Source organism: Xiphophorus hellerii, chromosome 21 (genome assembly GCF_003331165.1).
Source record: "Xiphophorus hellerii strain 12219 chromosome 21, Xiphophorus_hellerii-4.1, whole genome shotgun sequence".
Lineage (NCBI taxonomy): Eukaryota > Metazoa > Chordata > Actinopteri > Cyprinodontiformes > Poeciliidae > Xiphophorus > Xiphophorus hellerii.
In genome coordinates, this window is record NC_045692.1 from 13,636,446 (window position 1) to 13,661,855 (window position 25,410).

Here is a 25,410-nt window from a genome sequence, read left to right on the forward strand (position 1 = left end):
ATTTTCTGGATTCTCCCAATCTTGATGGCAATACCTGATACAGTAAAGCAGCCATTGGGACCGATCCAGAGAGAGTAAAGGTCTTCCACTCCTCCTCCTCTTCATTTGTGAATAGTAGACATTATGTCCACAATACAAAAGCAAAGACTCCATAAAAGCTCTACAGACACTTTTCTGAGTATCTAGAATCTCTTTCTATAACACTTTTCCAAGGCCAGATTAAGCCAACTGGACTCCAATCTTAAAGACTCTTCCTTCAGCTAACAATTTATGAGATGTGTTTATTGATAATAATTGATTTTCTGTTGCTTTTATGCATGTGCGGATAACTGTATATATGTGGGACTACAATGCAAAGTGTAACCAAACCTTTCTGTAGAAGATTTTAGTGCACATTTAAGACAACAAACCTGGACTTCTTAAAGATTCAGTTATTGAAATATCTTATTTGTAAAGCTAAAAAGTCTGTATTGTTAAAGACTAGTACCGTCATGCTCCCATGAACCCAAAAGTTGAGCATCTCAACTTATGAGCTGGATATTCACTACACTACTAACACTCACATATTTCATTTAACCACAACCATTCTGTGACAAATGAACAAGTGATCACACCATTACATGGTAAAAGTATATTCACAGAGGCACATAAACATGCAGACCTGATCAGGTTTTTCCAACACCAAATGTCAACAGGCAAAAACACAGACTACCACTTATTCACAAGCCAGAGAGATAAAATACTGCAGGCCAATGTGGGCTTTTATAGCTGCCTATACTGTACACGCAGCCTGCTCCCTGTGTGTTCCTGCAACATCGAGAGGGAGGGAGAGTGGGTATTGGATGGGTTAAAGGGGCCCCCAAACTCTTTTGGCAGCTCATGCATCAGAGTGAATGGAACCAATTATAAATCAAGAGCAATTTCTCCCCATTATTCAGCAGGAACCCAGAGAAGACAAGGGGGGAAGGAGGGAGAGCGAGAGTTTGCCTGACCCTAAAACTCTCAGTGGGAGACGAAGGAAAGACGAGAAAAGCAGAGCAGATGAAAAATTATATGAAAAACAGATATGGGGAGACATCAGGAGGGAGAGATAAGGCAAAGACAGGCTGTGCAGCTGTATGGAACAGCCAAAGGAGAAAGTTATAGCAACAACAGATACAGAGAAAGGGAGTAGAAGCAGGAAATTGAAGAAAAGGCCATGAGGCGTCAGCCATGTCTGACATGGTGCAGCTGAGTTTGGCTGTAGGTTTTGAAGAGAGAGCCGGTGGATCTGAAACGGTTTAGTGGAGAGGACAAACAGCTGGAAGACAAAAAAAAAGCTTTAAGTTTCAGGAGCTGGGTTTGTGACACGCTGGAGAGCTACCACTTGTCCCATCACTCAGAGCCGCCCGCAGATGTCCACAATCCTCCTCTAGAAATATCAGAAACTAAAACGTTAACCGACACACAGTTTTTTACAAGCAGACGGAGCCATTCTGTCGATGGAAAATTCCAGCTCTGATAACCTCAGGGGCCCAATAAGTAAGTGATCTGGTGCCCAGTGATTTATTCTGTTGAATCATGTCTTCTCCTGCCAGTCTGACATTCTTCAATGATGACTTTTCTTGCAACACAATAAATCTGATTACTGGTTAAAGACCTGGAACACGAACAAAATTCCCCTTAGATGTATTTTTGATGCTTTTTATTGTTGCTGGAGAAAGGAAAACAATGTGCAGTTAATATTCCTGGAGGACAGCTTGCTGTCAGACAGGCAAACCTCCTAAATGAAAATTTCCCAAATACACGCAACTGTGAGGCTTAAAGTGTGAGTGCAAACCTCAAGCCTGTGTGCAAATGATCTATTAGAGCGTCTGGGTTGCTTTTGGCTCGTAATAACGCCCCCCTAATCTTTGTCCAAATATCTGCTTTGCACACACTGAATTATTTGTCTACACACACAGAGAGCTTTCTTAGTGGAGTCTGGAGTTGATCAATGATCTAACGATGCAAACACAGCACTCGAAAACTGCGTGTTTGCCTGTTTGTCTGTAGAGTGAACCCAGAGGAAGGCTGGAATAACTTCATTATCCAATCAAGAGCGCTATAAGTTTTGCTTTAGGCAGTGGAACTAATGAAGTCAACTGGCTCTAAAGGTTCAGAATAATCACCATTAACATGTTAATTCAAGTGTGATTTAGAGATGCACCAATCAGAGATTTTATAGCCAATTTCGAAGCATGATTTTGTAAAGATCTGAATTGTCATGTGAGTTGAGCTGATTCTGGTTTTTCTCGACATGCTAAGCATACCTACAAACCTCTTTTTTCATATTTTATTCACAAACTGAAAACTATCCAAACAACAGCTCAAAAGAAAATGAAACACTAACTTTCCTAAAAACCAGCCCAAGGCAGCAGAGCTGTCTGTCTCTCTGCTTCACTGGAAATCTACAAATAAAGTAAGAGCTTGCAGGTTAGAAGACAGAGGCTTTTATAAATTAAACCCCAATAAAAGGAACTGGAGCATATCTCATTTGACTCTTTTCAAAACAGATTATTGCTTCCGCAATCTTCTTTTTTATTTTGCTACATACAAGTGCATCATATCACAAGATACAAAACGTCCACTAGTAAGTGAAAACACTGACCAATCGAATGTTTGAGAGGAACGGACTACTATACAATCATAAGTCTGATTGTTGTATCATTCATAATTTTTTTGCAAATATACAAAATTATTAATTAGGTCATTGTATTCAAACAAAAAGTATTTATATTCAGTTGATGTCACACAGTGTTTCTGTGAGACAGCAGTCAATGTTACACAGCCCTGCTGTTAAACAGGAGTTTTCAATAATTTTGTAACAAAGGCAACATTGTTATTGATTCCTTTTTAAACAGCTTCAAGCGTCTCATATTAGCAAGATCAGTATGGTTGACATTACTAACCACAGACATAAATTTCTCTGTGTATTCCCTGCAAATTTGGTGGACTTTTACCCCTACCTACCTATCAGATACAGTAAACAGGTCCAATCCAACATTTTAGAAAAAAGTTCCTATTCCTGTATGAGGTCATCATAAACCATGACTTGAGCCGTCATTACAGACTTGATGGCTTTTATCATCTTATATTAACAATTAGAACAATTTGTGTGCTTTTCCCTTTACAGATTGTGCTTTAACCGTAGAGTTAGTATTTCCCTTCCTTTAAGGCTAGACTTGTGAATAGTTATGAAAGAGTTATGTAAAAGTTATGTAACATATATAAAAAAAATGCTGATTCTTCTGAGTCAAAATGCTCAGAAGAATCAGATGGGGACCAGAATATGACAAGTTTACTTGTGACTGGTAGGTCCATTTTGATGAATACCATTCACTACACATTACACATAACATGCTTTATTAAACTTCTTGAGTGTGGAAGATTTTACTGAAGAGAGAAGTCTCAACTAGCTATTTTCAGTATCAGTATGGTATTTAAAAAAGAAGCCAGAGGATGCACAAACAGCTTAATAAGGCTTTAGAAAGGAAACAATTGCCACATGTTCATTAATGCAGCTACTTTTTAACAGAGGCGAGATTTAATCAGGAAGCAGGAACTTAAATCTTTCACAACAAGGTTGCTCAGAAGAATAATTTTCCATCTGTGCTACAATATGTTAGAAAATGCGGGAAACCTTTTAGACATCTCAAGGTTAAACAATCTGCAAATAACTGATTCTTCAGCTCCTTTCCTGACATACTTTTCATTCTCCCACTATCTTAATCGTTTTAACTACAGTCCTCTCAAACTTTCTCCTTCACTATCCCCTCCATTTTCACATCACATTCCTCCATGACCCCCTCTGTGGCCCTGGCTGGCAGTAAGGATCAAGAGAAGAGAGGTATGCAGCCCCAGGGGAAGGGGGGAGCGGACTCCCGGCCACCTGCCAGCCCAGGTGTCCTTCTTAGGTTATCCAATGTCCGACTGGACACAGGAACTCTCTCTTGGGGACCCAACCCTCCAATCTGTCATCGCCACAAGGACTAATGCACCGTATGTCAACGAGCCAACATTATGATCAGCAGAGGATGAAGCAGCCATATTTAGTAACGGCTGCCTTTGTAAAAGCTGCATCAACTCAAAATGAAGGAACAAACTGCTGCTAAATCATTTTCTCTTCTCCCTCAAAAATAGTCTTCCTTTAACGCTTTAATCTCAAAACAACCGCAAAGGTGAGAGCGGCTGTGGATCAAAACAACAAGTGATGGATTCCATTGCAGAGAAATGGTTTTGATTGGACGACTAACACGTGCGCACATGTGCTGCAAAAGGCCCACAGATTCTGCCTGCAGGGTGCTATGACAACATAAGCATACTTGCTGTCAGAAAGATGAAAGTACACCCTCGAGAAGGATTTTTTTTTTCTTCCTCTTTTGTCAATTAATGCCAATGTCACACCCTCTAGTAATAACAATGCCGCTTCCCAGCGCCAGAGTCCGAACTGCTGCGTGCCAAACGTGAAATGCAGGCGCCAACAGAAAACCTTCTGGTCCCGCCGGCTGTTTCTTATCTGAAAAATAATCTTAAAACACACACTTTATAGACTTTGATTTGCATCCAGATGTGGAAGCACACCAGACAAGCTAAATCCACTTGTTTCTTTAGTGACTCAAAGATCTGTGATACGTGTGAAAACACTGCTCAAGTTACAGTCACTGGTATCAAGGTAAACCAATATTTCACGCAGCTGCAGTATCAAAAATGCTCAGGTTTTTGCATTCGGAGCAGAATGACATCACACTTGTCATACCCTGGTCTATGGCTGAGCACTGCCGGTCAGGTGACTGAAAGAAGACTTCTTATTCTTCTCTGCCAATTGCAGGAAATATATTTAGCTAAAGATTGGATGCAGTGAAACACAAAGACAGTCCAAGGTGTGAAACCTAAAGGAGTGCCACCACCTGTGAATGTACAATACAGCCACTGGTATTGTATGGCTATGCAACTCGCCACCAAAAGCACCAACGTTTCGTGGTTGCCACACGCAGTTTAGTTAAAAAGAAGTTATAGCTGTTGTGTGAAAAAATCATTTCAAATTAGTCATTTTTATAAGAAAATGTAATTTTATGCAATATATCTTTAGAAACTTAACAAGATGTCTTTTTGTCTAAGGGTCAAATAGATTTTGTGGCTCTATTTTAATTGTATTTCTTTGTAGAAATTCCTTAAAAGGCTCTTGGGGTTAAAAAACTTGCTGACATCTAAAGTAGTCCTGACTATTTGCCCTAGGTAGATAATTTTATAAATGTTGTTTTGAGTCCAAGTAAAATCTGAGATACTGTAATATTGTTACATCAGGTCGACACACCTATGACAATCTCCTGCAAGCTAATTTTCAGAACTACATTCAACTCTACATTCAAGAGTTAGATTCCTATTGTTCAGTCTAGTCTGGATAATAGGAACTTCTGGGATAAAACCTCACTACAATGTCAAACTACAACTTTCTTTTTCCTGATTGCCATCAGCCATTGCTTGAGTAAGAAAACCAGATTGTCTAAGCTTGATATCATGATTATAGGTCAGAAAAGGTTGAGCAAAAGCAAGTAATCCTAGGACTGGGGATACATTTATTAAAATATTTGTCAGCATTGCTTGAAATGGTTGGAACCACTAGGGGGAAAAAAAGACCTACTTTTGCTGATTAGGTTAACATGAGTCAAAAGTTGCCTTAGCAGCCAAGAAAAACTCTTTAAATCATCCTAATAAATCTACTTTTACAGTGGCTTGGGAAGTGTAATGGCACTGGAGTTGATTAGGAGCTTATGGCACTCCTACTTAATCAAAAAGGCCAAAGTAGTGTGAGAAAACAGGCAGATAATCAGACTGGAATCATTTAGTTCCAACTTTGATCCGCCCGCCTGTCAGAGATGATCAGCAAAAACAACAAGAACCCAACGAGCGAACAACAAGGCCCCCTTCTTTCTACTGAAACCAATTAATTCGCTTATAGGCCCAGCGCCTAATTGGGGGAGGCCAGGCCATTCGTTTCGACTTTTAATCCAAGTGACACTGATTCAGCGGGAACAATCGGGCCCTCTTGTCCGATGCCATGTCCGTCACTGAATTACAGAGGTCCCCCTCCATGTAAAGAGGCGGCGGAGGCTAAATGTAATCCAAATCACAAAACGACACCTGGGGTTGGAAACTTGAGCCCCTGTGGCTGTTCCAGCAGGCCTTCTCTACCCCCTGCTCTTCCTGGCCAACACTCATTAGCAGTCTGGAGGACTGGCAAGCATTTTTCTCATTAAATCAGACCTGAATGAGAGGATGATATCAGGACAGACTCTCCTGACAGCACCTAGATTCCCGTAAGGCAGCTCCAGCAGCTGCCTGTTTACTAGAAGCTTTTAATAGGGTCATTCTGACAGCAGGACTTTAGAGTGAGGAGAATATACTCAGTTGGGCTTGTTTTGTTATATGGGCAGCTACACCGACAAGAGACCAAACTGATGAGAATAAACCTAATTTTAGGCATGCAATTTCACCAAAATGAACAGTATAAAAACTGCTTTTAAAAGATACGCAAGATTTCTAAGTGCTACAGCTTTCTTATGTCAAAACTCCACTCTTTTCCGAACTCAAATGTGTCACTCTACTCTTAGTACTATCAAAAGAGCATTTTTAAGTATAAATACTATAGTTCACTTTGGAATTACGGGAGAAACTTCTATGATGGCTAAGATTTAAATATGGTACCTGGAAAAACTAGTCGATAAGATAACTATAAGGATGCAAAGATGTATAGATGGGTGACTAACAGGCAAATAAATGGACAAATAAATAGGCAGGTTAATTTATAGAGAGGGAAAAGTATGGAAATACAAATAGTTTTCCCTTTCCATGCTTATCCAGACATTGAAAACAGCTACCGTGTATAAAATGTTATCTTTTTCTGACTTCTTGCAACTCCGTCATTCATTTTCTGTGTTTTCTACGACAGAAAGACGTCAACAAACGAGCTCCATCACACTCCGCACCCCTTCAGTCTGCTCCCTTTGGATATCATGGGGATAAATGCGGCTCTGCTCCCCGGGTCTTGTTTTGCCTTACCCTATGGGAACGACTATAGGCTGCGGCCTGCAAACCCTGCACACATTTCCCAACTAAAAAGACACTAATGCGCGTTAAAAACAAAACTCCTAGAGTCTGCGGCGTATCACTCTGCGATCTTAGCTCTGCTTTAACACGTATTGTGTTGTAATACATCGCAGGAGTTTAGAGGAAAAGTTTGGATAACACAAGCGCAGGCTTATCGTCCAATCAACAACAAGCTAAGCCCGACAACAAAGTTAATTCCACTTATAATAAGCAAATCTGACACTGACGAGCACGTCGTACACGAAGATCCAAACACCGACAGCGTCAACGAAGACAGTTTTGGAAAGGTTTACGTGATTTTCTAAAAGAGCAAAACAAAACAAAATGCGGCTATCACAGCACACACTTCATGATCTAGAAGGTTGTAAAGGTTTCTCGGTGAATAAAGAAGCAGATCGTTCATTAAATCACGATAACAACTGGAAGCACGTACCAAAGTAGATGAGTTTATTGATAGATTAGTAATAGATGTTCCCAGGCAACGTAGCGCCACAACAGCACGGACCGCATGAAGCCATAAACTCACCAAATCTGGCTGTAACTTTGCTGTTCTCACGATCCTTCTCCTGGCTTCTCTTCTGAGTTGTAGTTCTCTCTCAAAAATAATAATAAAAAAAAACCAGACACTTTTCACTTTTCTTCTTCTTCCCTTTCTAAAGCTTAGCTGCTTTAGTAATTTACTGCGATGCCACCGACATTTTCTTCCTTCGGCTCCCCAAGTTCTCACATTGAAAGGCCGTTTTTGGATGACTGAGCTCTCAAACAATTCCTCCCTTTTGGAACGCCTTTTCGGGTCCTCCCACTTCCCAAGCAAGGAGGAGGGATCTGAACAATGGGGACTGGCTCCCAAAAAAAGGAAAAAAAAATCCCTGAGCTGGGTACTGCACTGTCGATTTTCCACCAATTTCACTATACATTAGGGCTTTCAAGAGACAGTCTGCCTGGAACTGGAACATAGAGAGTCTTGTGTATAATTAAAGAAATATAAAACTAAAAGAAAAAACGTATTTGAGTTTAAGTAAGTTTGGGTGGAAAAACAGCACCCCCATCCCCCTTCCCTCCCTCTATTCCCCCCTGATTTGGTATTCCATGATCCCCTCCGAAGTTGTATTGACCCCCTTCTATTGAGGCCTGCAGGCCCTCAGGCGCAGCTGTGTACTGTGCTGTCCTGGTGTTGGGTTGTTGTGGTGCGGACCACTCAAAGCACAGTGATCAGCCTGAACTCACCCCCCCACCACCTCCCTCCCTCTGTGCTCTCACTGGAGATCTCTTCCACACTCCAGTCAGCACACTTTAAATGAGGGGTCCAGTTCATTAATAACTGGGTATTCCTGGATCACAGGGTTTGATTGTGGGCGGTGTTGGAGGGAAGAATGCAGGAACTCCCACCATGACCAACCACTTGTTGCCCTTGATCAGATGAGTGTTGAACACAAACCTTCACCGTTTGTGTTCTAAAAACTGCTTGGTTAAAAACAACCCATCCAGTTGTATACCTAGACAATTCTTACTAGGTGACTGGGGGGATAGTACCTACTGCAGGTGGTCCACAGACGAGCTAAGACTAGGTACATCCTGGCAAAGATTTTTGAAATGGGCCTCGTGGGCAGAAAGGGCCGCAAACAAAAAAAGTCCCTTACCTGTCAGTGAAGAAGTTATCTACAGCCTCTATGCATGTGGTGTCAATAATAAGTTGGAACCTTCTGATAGAGTGACTGGATTGGATTCCCATCCACTCTTGCTGAAAGGTAACAGTGCTAAACAACTGCCATTCATAAAAACAACCCTATTCAGGTTGTTTTGCTAACCCATGTTTGTACCCAGGTTCAAACATGGACTGATCCAGTCCTGGATTATTTCACTGCCATAGAATAGGTTTGTAGGTTTGCAACCTAAAATATAGTGACTAATGTATAACTTTAAGGTGATACATTGGATCATTTGAGTTTCTCTGAAGGTGTTATCCCAAATAATTATGGTGCATCTTGGTTGGAATTGTAAGTCAGATTTGACTGAACCCTGGGAGGGTTGCCATGGATCCATGAAATCCACCCTCCAATATGGCTGCTGTGCATATGAAATGTAATAGTTAGTTGAAAACTATTTATCAGTAATTGTGACATTTTCATTTTCTCAGTTTCTATGCGACAGTGTCAGCAGCGACAGAAACAATGGCGGGAGATGCGCATTTTGTTGCTGAAAAGGAACTATTTTGACTTTCGGTCGCCAATTCCGTTTATTGCGGCTCTGGGCTTGTTTTTTTCTTTCTAAAGTCGCTTGCAAAATTAATTAGTCGCGGGCTGCGCTTTTTGGGCTTGGAAATAAGCAGACATAAACCCCAGAATTTGTCTGACATCCAGTTAATTTTAATCCATCATTTTCCGGATGATCCGTCCTGCTGTGTCTTTGTTAATGTTAATATATTTGCTGTGAATGACGTCGAGCTTCGCGTTGCGCTCCAGAAAACTGCAAACATCGAGACTAATGCGAACAGCGCGATAAACATGAAAACAACCACGAGTGAACGTGCCCGTAAACTTGTGCGACTAAACGCCACTATAATTATTAATATTAAGATAAGTGTCACAAATCTGTGCAGCCATCTGAGCTGTGGAGCCGCAGGAAGAGCGCTGCGCGCTGCGCTGTGACACCAAACACAGGGCCGTAACACAGAACCTGGAGGCTGGGGCGGGAGGAGGAGGGGGTCAAAAATCCTATTTAGAGTTTTCCAGACAAAAGTGGAACACACAAAAACACGCACAAATTACTAAAGGTTTTTTGCACTGTTGTAACCATTAAACAATCTCCCCATTCAGTTCAACCTTGTAAGTGGAGACACATTGTTGATGTTACCATTATAAAATAACTTGCAATAAAGTATTGGCAAAGCTCAATGTAAGTAACTAAAAAAAAATATACTTTTAATGTAACTTAGTTGCTTTCCAAATCAAGTAATCAGTAATCTGATTAAAGTTACTTTTTCAAAGTAACTATGCCATCACTGGTGTCCAACCATAAATAACCCCAAGAACAAACTGTACAAATTGAGAACCACTGTTTGAGTTCAAATATCCCACTTGTCTTAACAGCATTGTATGTGTGTGATGTTATGTTTCTTCAGCTGTCTTCAGCTGATAAGTATCTTCTAAATATTTAATTGTCAACTTGTTTCCTCACTGATTGTGACCTTTAACTGTTGTGCTGCAGTGTGCCAGCTCCTTACAGGCTCTGTCAGTGTTTTGGTGTTGCTGTTGAACAGGTCTGGCTTCTTCACACTAGCGCCACCTTGCAGCAAGCTGAAGAGTGAATGAAAAAAATGGGGACTCCCCATTCTGATTTAAGAAAAGAAAGAAAAAAAAAAACCTCATACCCCCCTTTTACTCCCCCCATCTATCCATGCTGGGCAGGATGAATTAACCCAAGGACAAAAGGCTTTGTGGGTCGGCCATGAAAGGGCCATTAACCATACTGCATCCCCCTGAGGCCCTGCCCGCAGGACACCGCCTCCCAGAATGCCCCTCTCTCAGCAGGCCGCAATCCCAGCATGCACCGTTCCCCTTCAGCACTAACCTCTATTGCCCTAGAGCTGCATTATAGAGCCTTGCACAGATTGTCATGTAGATGATTATAAATGTTGTTATGAAAGTGATGGAGGGTGAGAGGAGTGTCAGCTGAGTGTGAGCATGTGGTGTGATTTGTGCATCTTGCCAACAAAGATCCTGAGTTAGACCGAGTGAGGAGCACCGGGTGAGTTTAGTTTTCTGTCAGGTGGGAATTCATCCGCTCTGCCTCCCTATTAAGAAGGTACATTGTTAATCATTGTGTGTTTATGTGTGTGTATAGTAGAAGTGAGCTCTCCTGAAGGGTCTCCACTGCATAACATCATCCCATCTTCAACCGTGGTCACCGCATTGTTTAACTGGGCCCCATGACAACGAGCTGCGCTGTCCCTCGGTCTCTGTATCTGCTGACCTCAGCAGCTGTGTAACTTCCTCACTGAGACAAAAACAGAATGCATCACCCAAGAACACACTGCTCCAGAACGTGTAAAATCAGCACAGTTGTAGTCCCAAGACCACTAGTTAAGGCATACTGGCTCTGCAGTTAATGATTTTGATGGGTTTTTTTTTTAAGATACTCAAAGTGAGAGCATAAGAAAGTACAAACACACTGATGTCATACCAAAGGAGCCAATATGTCCATATGCGCAATGCCTTGGAAAAGTATTTCTACCTTATGACATTTTCCCCCATTTTCTCAAGGCGCAACCACAAATTTTATTGTAGTTTAAGGAGATTTCATGTGATAGCCCAACACAAATTTACTTGCCAAAGATCTTTCATGGTTAAATGATAAATATAATCTACAAATTCACTATGTATTTTTTTTATGTTTCATTTACTATGTGTGGATTGTATTGTCCATTTCTTTTCGTCTACAGAAATTCAACTTATTCATACTAAATATTAGTCACTGATGAAAGCTTTTTGAAGCACCGTTGAAGTGTCACTAAAACTAAAGAAAATGCAAATACCTGTTGAAGTAGTGATCTTCTATTCTAAACCTGAAGCCAGACTGTGTGGTTCAGTCACAGAGGAACCCATTCCTAACAAAGCCAGGAAACACCAACAGCTTGAAGATTGTGAAGTGAGGAAGCACATCGCTAAATATACACAAGCACATCAGTGGTCACTGCAGAGCCTCCGTGAGACTTATCTGATTCTTCCCAAATGACCACACAGGTCTGGCATGCTTGGATTTGTCTTTTCCGGAATGGAATGCACTGCTTCAAACTTGATAAAAACTTCTGAAATCTCAGTTGTTGCTGATTTAAACAAATATAACTTAAAGGCATGTTGGTGGTGTCAGCAACTCTCCACAAACTGTGTTTCTGTCTCATGCCACATGCCAGAGCAATGGGACAAAGTCATGTTATTTTCTTAATCACAAATTTATCTGAATGGAAAAAATAAAGCAACATTATGTTGCATTATTACTCTACATAAAAAGCACAGAGTTGTTGCATTAAATCAGGATTACAAAAAAAAACTACAAAAAAAAACATTCATGGTTTTTTACAAGATTTATGGACCTTGCACAACAATTAAAGCTGAATTTACTCTGGCATTGTATCTGTCGTTCCAGCTCATTTTCAACAAATGAAACGGCGCCATCACCTAAAGCTTCAATATCCAAGATGTCTTCCGTTTTACATTTGCTAGTCTGACATCAGGAGGAATTCAGTTGTAGAGCTTTATCTAATATTATTGATATCCCTTGATCTTTTAGACATTTTGTCTCATTGCAATAACATAACTTCAATGTGTTTTATTAGGATTTTATATGAAAGACCAACACAAATCGGTGCATAATAGTGAAGTAGAAGAAAAATAATCTATTTGCGCACAAAAATCATAAAAGTGTGGGGTGCCTCTGCTGTGAACATCATCTTTCATGTCCTGCCACAGATTGTCAGGACATTGATTTTGGTATGGACTTTAACTAGGCCATTCTAACCCCCTGGAACATGAGCCTCTGCCCCAGTTTCAAGTCTTTTGCAGTGGATTTTCTTCTAGGATTACCTGGCGTTCACCTCTGATAAAATTCCATGTTCCTGTTGCTGAAAATCCAAACTTCCCACAGCATGATGATGCCACCACTATGGTTCTCTATAGTGATTCAGTGTGATGCATAGCATTAGTTTTCCACCTTTTATAATGCTTAGTATCTCAACAAAAAAAGTTGTTTTTGGTCTGTTTGTTCACCAGTGTTTTCCAACTGAGTTTAAATTACACACCGGTCGGGGTATAAAAATAAAGCAGGCACATGTAAATACATATCAATTTTCATATTTCTGTCAATGGAAATAGAATGTAGTTTGTGGTTGTGACATAACAAAATGTTGACTTTGCAAGGGCTGTAAATACTGTTGTGATGCAGAGCAAGTGTCTTATGAGAGAACAGAATGTTCTGTCAACCTTTCAAGTTCAACTGTATTTGTAGCACCAGGGCTGCTGTTGGCTTGTTTTGGGGATTTTTGCCATTCTAAAACATGACAGGGGTGCAGATGCGGGCTCTAGATGTGTCTCTACTTGCAAATAATTTTGTGCATGACAGTGGAGAGATTCAGTAAGATTGCTGTCATCCCACAAAGAGTATAGGGGCAGCTAGAATGAAGCTTTGTCCAACATCATCTGAAACGTGCCACAAAGCCATGAGTTAGCTGCCAGTAAATACAGGAGGAATGATAACAGAAAGATATTTCTTTATTGTTTAATCATGAGGGTGTTGTAAGACCAAGGTTTTCAACAGAGAAGTCAAAGTTGAAGTTGTTTTTTAAAGTAATTGCTTTCAGGCAAGATGATAACCACCTAAAAAAATAAGAAAAGCTTTAGATGTTAGATGTCACTCCATCTTCTGTCATGGTTCAAGTGCTGTCAATATGCTAAACATTGAAGCTACAGGTGTTTCCGTCTCAGAAAGAAAAACCTCTTTTATCCGTGATACATTATCACTATGTATCTGGAAATGTAGAGTCTCAGGTTTTTTATAAAACGAGGAGAACAAATTCTAAAAGACAGTTTCAAAAAATGTATTTACACAGTGCATTGAAACTTGCAATGCATTCTGACTATCACTGATAATTTCAGAGCAACCTGGGCAACTTTAAACTCAGTGTGCACTTTGACTTTAGGAAAAAGTGAAGGCATTAAAGTAAAAGAAGTCTAGAGAAATCAGGTGGCGGCCATGATTATCAGCCTGATCAGCCATTTCATTTAATTTCATTTGTTGATTGATAAAAAGCTTTAAAATGTTAAAATAAGGAGACCAAGGCGCATAACAATAAATTCATTCATTCAGTTATGGAATTCATTTGAAATGCATTCCATAATTGGTAGTTCTAAAATTTAGAAAATCCTACCTTTTTCCTGATCAGAGAACACACCATACTGAGATAAAGATGAAGATTAATAGAGTTCAATATCAGAAGGAAGTGTAGATCTGGGCTGCAGATGACGTTCACCCTCCAGCAGTAGGACTGTAAATATTGTAGCTGTTGCACTACAAAGGACCGGTTTAAATCAGACACATTCTGAATTGGTCCAGTCAAAGCACAGACCTGTCAGGGGCAAGACTTCATAATTTATGTTTGCAGATGTTCTCCAGACAATTTGACTGAGTTTGAGAAAAAGAATTAGGTAAATATTTCAGCCTAGATGAACAAATCTGGTAAAGGAATACAATAAGACTTAAAAGTACATAGAAAGATGTTTGAGCAGTGAGTTGATTTATGGAGATTTTTTTTCCCTCCTCTTGACAATTATGGTTTCTCCTTCAGATGCAAGTTTGAGTAGCACTCTATAAGTTTGTGATTGTTTTTCATGCGGTAGATGTTACATATCTTTAAACTCTTTTAGTATTTCACTTGCCACAGCTGTAGAGGCTAAGCTCTGCCTTGTGCTTCACCCCCCTATCAGCCTCCCTGAAAAAAAATAAAAAATCTCAAATTTCCCAGAACAACTGGAGCTGAAGAGATTTATGGCATCTTTTTTCTTTTAAGATGTCTTCTCCAGAAGCGCCTACTATGTACATGTGAACGCATGCATACACAAAGGGAGAATTCTTTACTTTAGCTGTGCATCGCCGCCTCGGGAGCTTTTCATATCCGGAGATTTTATTGTACTTGTCCTATCTTAGTGATGTAAAGCGTACTGTGTGTGTGTGTGTGTGTGTGTGTGTGCGTGTGTGTGTAATAGGCTATTATTGGTTCTCATTCCAGTGGGATTGTGCTGTTGAGACAGACATCAGGCTCAGGTGGGGTCGGACCTCAGGCTGAGTAACTGTGCATGTCATGTTCAGGAATGTGCTCCACAACTGCTCTGATTGGATGCTGTTTTTCTTCTCAGAAGGTCTCCAATGATAACAACAGACAGTAATTTCCTGCCTTATGTTAATTTCTCATTATACTTTAGGCTGTGCTGAAACAGCAGTGGACGATAAGTCCAGAAAGCTTCCCCGACTTTTAGTTGATTGCAGAGAACAGAAATCTACAGAACAACTTTTCTTTTTAGCATTTCGTCTTTTTAATGTAAAAAGTTGCATCTGTGGCTTCGTTTCAGGTGCAAAGGAGTTTACTTTTACAGAATGAAACCTGAGAAAAATGCAAGTAGGTGAACTTCTGTGGTGGAGCTGAAGGTGGATACAATTCGACAGCCTCATTTATTAGACCCTAAAAACTGGAAACTAAAACCCGCTAACAAACATCTTTAACCTGTTGTTTTTTCCAGTCACTGCAAACCCTCAAACTGGTGTGTTGCAACATGGAAAAAATGCTCTTACTGGGACAATCTGACAGCAGCCCCACTCCCACTGCCTTCTCTGTTTTCAGGTTTTATCCCCGCAGCCATATTAGGCAGTAAATATCGCAATGCTCTTTGTGGTACTAAAGCTTAAGTGGCCAGCAGTCTAAAAGCTGTGACTTTATATCCCCGCTGGAGTGAAGTGCGAGTTTTGACTCAAACTCCTAACCGTGTCCAGATGCAGCAGACGGTCCTAATTGGACCTGGAGCCGGTTAAATCCAGGACCCGTTCTGCTCAGCTCGTGTAACTGCTTGGCCCCTGGTTTGGCCTAAACTGTCCTAACAGACCTTCTTTTATCCAAACTGCAAAAACTGCAGTGCCTTGCAACATACACATTCAACATTTTTACTTTTCGTCACAGTGAAACCACAAACCTCAATGTATTTTGCAATTATATGAGAAAGACCTACACAAATTAGCATGTATCGCCATGCTCAATGTTGTTGTTGAGGACAGGGGCGTGATGGAGAGTGAAGTAGAGGATCTAATAACTGACAGAAATATGTTAATATGGCATTAATGTAATGTATTTTGTAGATACCCATAAACTTCGTCCCAATTCTATCCAACGTTTGAACAAAATCATTCAAAGGAAAAACCACAAAAACACCTAAAAGTCAGAAGTTTGATTATATATTGTTCATTACTATGCAATAGTCAGCCCCGCCCACTCCTCACAACTCCTCTGAGCTGACTACTGACCAGTTCTCTGTCTAACAGGTCTGGAATTTCTCTAAGACCTGGGTCTTACCCTACAGGAGGTCTATGAGAGTTAATCTGTTTAAACTGGTGGTGAGGGAGGCTCGTCTAGCTCTAACTACCTTCGATCCAGAAGTTACGAACCTCTACAGTTGAGGAACAGTCAACTGAGTAGCCCTCACAGCTGCGTAGCCCCAATAACCACTTCTGTTAACGGTAGTCCTCCCTCTAAAATAACCTGCACTTGGAAACGGCTAGATTAGATTTAGTGACTTAGATTCAAGTCCCAGGGTCGTTATTTTTATATTCACTAAAGGAAAGTCCGAAGCCACCACATTACTAGAATCATGTACACTAATTTTACTTTAACTGGAGAAACTAAAACAACCAATGACTCAATTAATTTCAATGTCCACCAACCTCTACAGTATTTTAAAAAGATATATTTATTAAGCAAGCTTTAGCAGGGATAAGTGACATGCAGATTAATTATTAGAGATTACAGTACTAATTTAAAATAATAAAATCAACATAAACCAAACATTTTATCCTAACTCCCTTCCCTGACCTGTGTCACTAATAAACTGAGAGAGGCTTTTGGGGAGCAGTTCAACTCATACCCAGATGGCAGTTGATCTCGGCAACAGAAGTCTTCAATTCCTTGGTCAGAATCTTTGTCTTTGTGTGGAAAAATCCTCTTTAGAATAGAAGCAAAGCAGAATTGGTCCTTGTCCTTCGAACATCCAATTCTTTATCCCTCCAGGGATCTTTGTCTTTTCTCCAAGTCTGTTGCGGTTGGTTTGAGATCGTTGGGTTGAGGCAGAGTCGACGGTAGAATCAGGAGCCAGGGTTGGGGCTGATGGATCTTGTCCCTTTCTGGCGGTGTGAAGTCTCAACTTCCCCGTGGCTCCAAAGTGCTGTCCTCTGCTGATCTTTTCTCTGTGTCCTCCTGTTGACTCGTCTTCAGCGCCGCGGACTAGAACAGTTTGTTCCTCTTTCTGCCGTCTTTTATATCAGTGGTCCCCAACCTTTTTAGTCGCACGGACCGGTCAGCCCTTCGCAATTTTGCTGCGGACCGGGGGGGGGGGGGGTGTCGTAAGTATCGAGTCCGATGCTGTTGTTGGGGTGCGCGCGCAGTACTCCTATGTTGTTTTCCTATGAAAGACCTATGAAAGACGTCAGCTGCCTCGGACCTTTACCGGTCCGCGGCCCGGTGGTTGGGGACCACTGTTTTATACTATCTCAGCCCATGGTTGTGTATGGGGAGATGGTGTACGTGACTTCTCGAACGTTCGATAAGTCTATGGAAAGTCCCAACCTTTCCCAACCATCAGCCCCTGCATGACTTACAGCGTTAAACATCATGTGAACTTCCTCTTTTTGCGAGGCAGCTGACGTCTTTCACAATCGTACTTCCTTAAAACTCTCCTGCTCCCCCGCTCTACCCAGCTTGCCTATTGCGACACAGCCTGAGAACAGGACCTCACCCATCACTTTAATTCCATCGTTTTAAATCATTACATTTCTGTTAATTCATTATAAATCATTAACACAATCATCTTATCATTTACATTCATCATAACTTTGAGTATGTTTTTAAATCAACACATTTCTATAATCCATTATTAATTATCAAATATGATTGTAAATCACACACATAATTATCAACCATAATCATCATGTTTTTATAATCATTACAGATCAAGATACAAAAATACATTACAGAAAATCATTCAGTGTTTACATGTGCACATACGTATATATTTATTTTTAATTATACTTAAATCAAACTGCAAGATTACTTATTTCTCTCAGGCCTTTATGCTCTGTTTTCAGCGTGTACCTGGAAAGATCTCACAACCCTATGCCAGTTTTCACAACAATATCAAGCTTAAATTAAAAAATTACCTGTATTTGCTTTGTATCGGATCAATACCAAAATATGCAGAATCGCACACCTCTACAAATGATGGCACAGAAGCTTGGGATAACTAAGAAAACAATCAACTAAAGGAAAACAGGACTAAACATAGAAAAAACACAAATAACCCAAAAATACAGAGCCCAGACAAAAGTGATCACAAAGCATAAGGAACCATAACAATAAACTAGAAGCAATGAGACATGGCTTTCTATTTTATTTATTTATTTATTTTTTACAAATAAACATTAAAAAAGTGTGAAGTGTATTTATAATGAGATCCTTTAACTAAATATATTATTTTGCTGAAAAGTCAGTTTGTTGGAGTGAGTCTCTAAAAGCCCAGCACATCTGGATCCCAATATCTTTACCCATTGTTTTTTTTTTGTTTGTTTGTTGGTTTTTTGTTCTGCAAAATAGCTCAAAGACAGTCAGGTGAGAAGCATCTGTTTCCAAGTCTTACAACATATTCTCTAGTGGATTTAGATCTGGGCTTTAAATAGGCCATTTCTGTTTAGCTTTGGCTGAATGTTGATGGTCTTTGTCCTGCTGGAAAGTGAATCTCCAGCTTAAGTCATTTGCATCTATCTTCCTAAAAACTCTAAGTAACTGGAAGTCTGCAAAAGAAAATCCTCCCCACAGCATGATGCTCCAACCAACAACAGATTCTCTTTGTGTCTTCTGCACAATTTATGGAAAAATTTAATTTTATTGGCTTTCATATAACAGTGGCTTTCTCCTATAAGTGCCTGATTTAATTCCCCTGGATTTTATTTAGGGGTATCAGATTAACTAATTTAATGAAAATTAATGGAATGTTTCATTTTACATTGTTGTTTTTATGTTAAATGCAAATTAGGAAACATATACAGCTCTTCTTATAATGCAACAAAGTGTGGAAAAGTTCCCACTTTGTAAGATCTAGTCTTGGTTTCACTCTCTGTTTTTGCTCTTGAAGGCATTTCTGTGAAGAACAGCCGATCAGGAGTAGGTGAAGGATTAAAAAAAAAAAAAAGAACAGTAAAGTTAAGTTACTGACTCAAGCTGGTGTTGCTGAAAGGGTCAAAAGGTCGAGTGAAAGCAGAGGTCGGGGAGTGCGTGCTGTATATCAGGACGTTGGGAGGGAAGAGAGAACATCCAAAGAACTGTCATGGCAGAGAGTCCAACATTCCAGCTTTTATCAAACACCTGGTTTCATCATCCAAATCCTCCCTGCATATGGTTTTATTTGGACCTGCCTCTCTATCACTCCCACATCACCACTCAGATGTCTCTTCTTGCTCCCATCATCCATCTTGGCTCTCGCTTCCCCTCCCTTATTTTGACTCCCTCTCTCCCACTCCCCTTTCCCGTACTTCCCTCTGCCTCCTATCATCTATCTCCCATTCCTCCCTCTTTCTTTCCATTTCTCCATCTCCGACTTCCTGCTTTCCAGCCTGCCAGACGGTCATAATTAACGAGGAAAACGATAGTCCCCCTGGCCCTTGGGAGCTCTCTCTCTCTCTCTCCGCTCTCTGCCTTGTGAGAGAGAGAGAAGCTGCTCCCACTTTAGCTCCTGGCTCGGCCTATATGGTCCCGCGCCACTCAAAGCGCCTTTATGTTCAGTGTCAGCATGATCTCACCCCCTTCAAAAAAACACGCTAAAACGACTAGCAGCGACTCCCAAACACAGACTGCAAACATGGACTGGTCTACTATCCAAGAGAAATAACACACACCCTCACACACACATGTATGCAAGCCCTCTGCTGGCACCTTCTTTCTTTATGACTAATTCTGACAAGGAACAGGAGGAAGTTACAGGCTGAATCTGTGTTCATGCAGTGCTTTTGTGTGTTTTTACACAATCCTACCCGAATCAGATATTTACATGATGGCATGTGCTTGTGTGTCTTCAGTGCTCTCTTGTTTTGGCATGCCAACGCCTTCAGTCAACGCTGGAGGCTGATCCCAGTTCAGAGGGCAGGGAGCTGATAAGGAGTCTGCATTGATGCTATCTGTCAGTCAGAGCCAGAAGGGTGGAGCTCTGATCCGAGAGGTCAGGACTATCACAGGTCCCTTGGCTCTCCCCCCTACTTCCTTAGCCAAACAAACAAGATGCTTTCGCTCACTAACAGAACATGAGAGTGCAGAGTTTGGCCACAACAACAAGAATGACACCTTAGAGGCCAAAACAAGCTGATCATTGCCAACAAACTCTTTAATACTTGCAGCAATGAGTTGTGGATTCAAATTTTCAGCCAACTGCCTGCAAACAATTCCTATAAAATGTAAAATTTTTAAAAAGGTTTCTCAAATTTATGACTAAAAGCATTTTTATTTTATTCTTTTGAGTTTAGTCATCTTGTATTTTGTGTGGAAAACATTTTTTAATGTTAAATATTTAAATGAAACAGAGCAGGACTCAGAGACATTTTCTAATTTTGTAAATCGGGAAATGCTAATTTATCCGATAAACTTAAATCTGGATAAATAGTAGAAACCTATATAGAAAACGTCCAATGGCTATTTACATTTCTGTTTCCTTTCTTTTAATTGATCAATGCCTTATACCAGTTTTAAGAAAAAGTAAAACAAACAAACAAAAAGTTTTTATTGGAAGATGTAATTTTCCAGCCCGTAGGATCTGCTCAGGTTTAAGACACTTCATGTCTTCAATCATTGGTGTGATACCTCCACAATTATCCTGGACAAACATATGCAGGATCGTCTCCCTGGCAAGGAGGGGTTGCAAGATAACTTTTTGTACCTAACACAGTCATATTGTTATAGGGTTGAATAGGTGAATGCCGGTCGGTTTTTCGTATCTTGTGTATATGTGTTTGTTTGTTTTTTTTCTCTTTTGGTTACATCCTCCAGGATAGTGTTATGCTATATCTTTTAACCTCGGAGGGAAATGATGATTAATATTAAATATTGCATATTTACTTATAATCAAAAGGGGGGAAATGATGTGGAAAAACTACAATAAGGTCACACCTGCTAGTTGTATTGCTATTTGTTTATTCTAAGTTCCTGTATATTCCCACCAAGTTAAAGCTGTTTGGGTTACATGTACAAGGTTTTTTTCCCCAGCTGCATGGGAACCAGTCTGTTTCCCATGCTTTGGATCCCTTATCCCTTTGTACAAAACTCATGTGTTGTCTCTGCCTGGCAGAGCTTTCCGTTCAGACTTGCTTCATTATTGATTGTCCTACGAACTCTCTTGAGTTGTGCACAATTCGTGAATAAACCTGATTGAGTGATTTCACCTGAACAGTGCTTGGAAATAGTTTTTTTTCCACGACAGGCTTGTTAATATTTTAAGCACAAATGCACACATAGCAGATGGTTTAAGTGATATATATAAACCGTTTGCACTTTGCAATAAATTGGCTCCATGTAAGGAGAACACTTAGTTACATTGGATAAAGCAAAGAGTAAATAAAACCAATCACTCCAATAGATATAAAGACAAACAACTCCAACCAATTCAATCACTGCACATTGTGTGTACACATGTTCTTGTGTTTGCTCAGCCGTTAATCTGTGCAGGTAGGAGCACTGGGCCAGTATTGGAGGGTCTGTGTAAGTGTGTGTGCACACAGGCAGTGTAAATATTGTGTTGTGCTCTAGTAACAGCTCTTCCTGTGGCTCTGCAGTAGCAGCATGCTCGGCTGTTTATTTTCCTTCCTGACGGACGACTTCTTATCAAATAAGCAGACACTGCCTCAGAGCCTGATGTCCAACCACGCGCTCCCAGTAGATATCCCGCCCTCTTCTCATCTGGACCATCACACAGCAAAGTCTCCGCTTGTATATAGCAGAGAGAGAGAGAGCTCTAAATGAACCCTTCATACATCTGTCAGGCGCGGTGACAGTGACTGCTTTATAGTTGAGTTTTGATGAGCTTCACAGGGCATGACACCAACAAGAAAACACAATTTACATGAAGATGACCTGCATTTCTAGTGCAGCAGCTGTGTGTTGATCGTAATAAGGTGGGAAGGGATTTCTGCTCAAAATCTCAGCAAAAAGTGAGATTTTTGAGGCAAAAAAATTGGCAGTAAATACAGAAAATGCCAATATTTGCCAATAAATGAGAAACCCGTGAAGCAGTAGTTTGCTGTATTTCCATAACTTTAATAAGCTAACATTATCTTGAAGAGTTTGTAGAAAAGTGGATAAGTTCTCAGATTAGTGAAAGGTTAGCATCAAACAGACGCCATTTATTAGTGATTAAAAACAAATAAAACTGGAAAGGTTTATAGCTGTGAAATACAACATGAATCCTCCACAACTTTGTAGAAGTTTGCTGTCAACCTTGCAGCTGATTTCTCATGTGAACAGCAATTTTCTTGCAACAAAAAGTTGTTTTCTTGCCATTTCTTGCCAATAGTGGTAAATCTTAAATACTGCCAGGTATTTTATTTGTGTCCCATACTTAAGATACAGGTTGTTTTTGATGATGATCCTAGCATTTTGGTCACCGCTGAAACCTTAAAGTTTACTTATTTCTGAATGTGCTGTAAACTAAAGGAGGCCGTCAGCTGTAAAGGTCTGCCTGTTCGGATAATTCAAATAATTTCTGAACAACTGCGAAACTTTGAAAATCTCAGGAATGCACCACCAATAATAGATTCAACTATCGGCCTGTAACAAAATCCACTAGTTTATCCCACTTTTGGCGGATCTACAACAAACTGATGATCAATTGATCATGCAGATTGATTCAAGCTGCAGCCTTTGCCAACATAACTTTGGCATAGTAACAGAGAGCATTCTTTATTTTCCAGATCGTTCCTTTTTAAGCCTTTAAGATTCATGTACCTACAATAATAAGTAGCCAGAGTAACCTTTTAAGGGCATGATAAACATTTTTATGTGTATACAGTACAATATCTCTGAGAGTAACTTCTGTGAACCACCCAAGTTGAATTTCTTAGAAACTTTAAGGACCAAGAAAGCTAATTCACTGTCTTTCCCTTCCCTATGCGTACATTTTCAGGTAGAGCACATCCTAACTGAAACCACCTGGCCATTATTACTGAACCCTCTCTCCTCCATCAGGCCTCCTCCTGCCCGTCTGTCTGAGAGAAGAAGTGAAAACAACGAGCTGCACTGGTCCACGCATGGTTGTGATTACGTGTTTATATCCATATTTGCGAGTGCGTAGCAAAGGGACCATGTTCGTGAGTGTGGTGCTGACAACAGGGTTTGTGTACAAGTCCATGTGTGTGTGTGAGAGAGTGAAAGTGTGTACGAAGAGAGAGTTGTGAGAGTAAATAAACGCTGTGCAGCGGGAACTCACGTGGCGTTATTATCAGAGCTCAGAGAAAAGACAAACTGTTTTTTCTCTCTGGTTTGATTCATACCACCCTCTACTGCCTTCCCCTTTTCTCTGCGACCCACCACAGCACACGCACGCCCGCGCACGCACACACACACACCCTCACGCAGAAAGACACAATCTCCCCAAAATTCAACACATGGCTTCCATCAGAGGATTATTTTTAGCGCTCATGGAGAAATCTGAATCATTTGTAGTTGTAATTATTTCAGCTTACAAGCTGAAGTTTGTTGATGTAGCTCCATAATGTCATGAGTACAAACACAGAGTTCTAACCTTTTAACTAATTTCTCTGTTTTTTATGAAATCCCTTCATCCTTCATGAGCTTTAAGACTTGGCCACATAAAACATTTGACCAAATATGAACATTTTCAACGGTTTCAACTGTTTTACTCAACAAAAAAGAAAAGAAAAGAAAAGAAATCTGACTGTATGCCAGTATGAGTGAAAGTATCTTATTTATTAAGTATAAACCTTCAGTACAATTTAAAATCCACATTTAATCACTTTTAAATATTGTGTTGAATCTTTAATCCAGATGCAATTTTAAACACATCCATATAAGAGCGAAAAAATATCAGTATGATGCAAATTTGCAACATTAGGTGTGCTTGGCTTGACAGTAACTAAATAAATGTCAGTTTCAGTTACATGTAATATTTTATGATATTATTGCTAAAAGAGGACTTTGCAAAGGATCTACCATTACAATTTTTCACATAAAGCTTAGCATCGGAAAAAGGAATCGTATGTAGCTCACTCTCTGGGAGACATTTCTTAAATGACTGTTGATGTATGTTGAATATGCATCAACAGGTAATTCCACTGCATTAAGAGTAGAAGTGGTTTGAAGGTGATTTATAACAATAGACTTTATATGATTACATGTTTGAAACGGAATATTATACAGCTTCTGCCTGGAGGTTGTTTATTTGCAAGGATAATTTATTACGTTACTTGTCTCTCTGGAGTCCACTTCTGGTTGGCCGATGAGATCGTCATGACGACTCCATCCCCTACCAAGTACCAATACGCTAAGTTCTGATACACACACAGAGACCAGCCTATTTCTTCTTTTATTTATTGACTTATTTATTGCATTGTATGCTTTCCTATGTTTATCTAATTTGGCGCAAGATTCGTGTGGCTTTCCTGTTTTTGCGTTTCCTTTCACCCGGTCTAAACCAAGGACCGGGTGAAGAACAGAAGCTGAACTGAGAGCCTTCCAAACTCAAATGAGTTTCATTTTTTACTCCAACCGGCTAAGCTAGACTGATACAGTCAGATATTTTGATAACCATTATCACAAAATGAGAGCCTGAGCCGACCACACTAACATGGTTAATTATTTTCAACCTATTTAATTTGATAAAAGTGTGACACTACTAATAAGGTCACATTTTTTTAAATAAGAGCTATCCAAACTAATTTTTTGTTTCAGCTCTTTATTTAGCTGTTCACTGATCATTTTATCAATCGAGTCATGTAGAAATGTTTAATTGGATCATCAAACATTATACGGTCACATTTTCTGGTAACATCTATCAAACTCTGTAAACATCTGTATTTCAGTCTTGCCTCTATAGTGCCCTCTTTAGTCCCAAAAGACATCAGTCACAGAATGTGGTGGAACAACAGAACTGAGCTCAGAGAAGCAAAATGTCTGACCCAGAAAGTAGGCGTGCACTTTTCTTTTTCAATTCCCCTTTCCTGTTTTATTGTGCTGTTTCTGGTTTGACACGCTGAGGGCTCTGTTTTCAGGCTGAAGCCCTGAATTGCTTCTGACAAACAGTTTTCCTAAATTTATAGATTGAAATTGAAACTCAAAACAATTATTTTCTTTGTATAATCCTTGACTTAAATTTTAAACCTTTCAGTGCTGACGAATGACCCCAATCTGAGAAATATAAATGAAACTCTTTACTTCTTCAAATTTGCAGCAAAAAATTGATTAAACTGGGAGGTGTAGAG

The 25,410-nt window shown here is 40.0% G+C and overlaps 1 protein-coding gene across 1 annotated transcript in view; it reads right to left on the reverse strand.

Annotated features, from left to right (window-relative positions):
- Window positions 1-7,891, reverse strand: part of boc (BOC cell adhesion associated, oncogene regulated) — a 33,986-nt gene extending 26,095 nt beyond the window's left edge. The window contains exon 1 of the mRNA XM_032551418.1: window positions 7,655-7,891. The gene's annotated coding sequence lies outside the window, so the exon portion shown is untranslated. The remainder of the gene's footprint in view (window positions 1-7,654) is intronic.
- Between the last annotated feature and the right edge of the window lie 17,519 nt (window positions 7,892-25,410).